This window comes from Octopus bimaculoides, chromosome 6 (genome assembly GCF_001194135.2).
Source record: "Octopus bimaculoides isolate UCB-OBI-ISO-001 chromosome 6, ASM119413v2, whole genome shotgun sequence".
Lineage (NCBI taxonomy): Eukaryota > Metazoa > Mollusca > Cephalopoda > Octopoda > Octopodidae > Octopus > Octopus bimaculoides.
Window position 1 is genome coordinate 52,226,315 of NC_068986.1, and position 1,144 is coordinate 52,227,458.

Consider the following 1,144-nt stretch of genomic DNA (forward strand, 5'->3'; position numbering starts at 1 on the left):
TATATATATTCATACATAAATACATATATATAAATACATATTTACGTATAAATTTATGCATAATATACCTTGCCTAAGACATACATCCGATAGAGTTGTAGTGGCAGGATCATGACACACAGAAAATCTTAAACTATCTAAGACCTTGACTGTTATTTGTGTATACCTTTTATCCTCATTCACACGTCTTGGAAGCAACCTGAGGCATAAAGTCTCTTTGTATTTTTCTGTGTATCTTCGCGTCTTTGTGGCCAATAAAATAAAGATTATTGTTGCTATTGTTGTTTATGATGATGATAATGATGATAGTGATGGTGATGACGATGACAAAGACGACGACGACGACGGTGATACTGCCCCTTTGATATTTTGTTTAATTATTCTATTTATTCTCCATTTCTGAGATCGATCAACAACCGTTACAATTAACTCGACTTAAAAGTAACCTGCATGCAGAGGAAAGATTACTGCTTAAGCGGATTTGTTTACGAACACACAGATCCCCTAACCAGCGGAGAATTCTTTCTTCTTCTTTATATTCTTTTTCTTTTCAGAACCCATCTAATAAAGTAATGGTTTGTCGTCAATTATTCATCTAATTTTAAAGTGCAGTATAGTGCATAAATCTAATCTTTACAGCAAGCCAGTTGCACAGCACATATTCCCATATGTTTTATAAGCCTGTTTTACTAGATGCATTGTCGCCCTTGAGCATGATGTTAATGCTACAACTTTCTAATGCATATCTGATAAAAGTACAGTGTCTTCCTGTATAATGAAGTTCTGCGCTGTGCTCCCTTAGAAAAAATGCTAGACTCAGAGCAAAACTTTATTAATGTGCTGTAAGACCGATTTTTGATAGAGACCTAATTCTTTTCGCTTAGTCAGCTAATGTATTTGAAAGCATCACGAGTAACGGCACAATCTTACTCTTATAGATTATCAAATGTACACACACACACACACACACACACACACATTTGAAGGAAATGAATAGAAATCGCTTTTCTGATAATTTTTCCAAACATTTAATTATTAACGTGGTAAAATTATCAGAAAAGTCATTTCTATTGATTTTTTCAGGTATATAAGAATACAGCACAAAGTATTTAATATTTCTGTATGTATGTATGTATTATATATA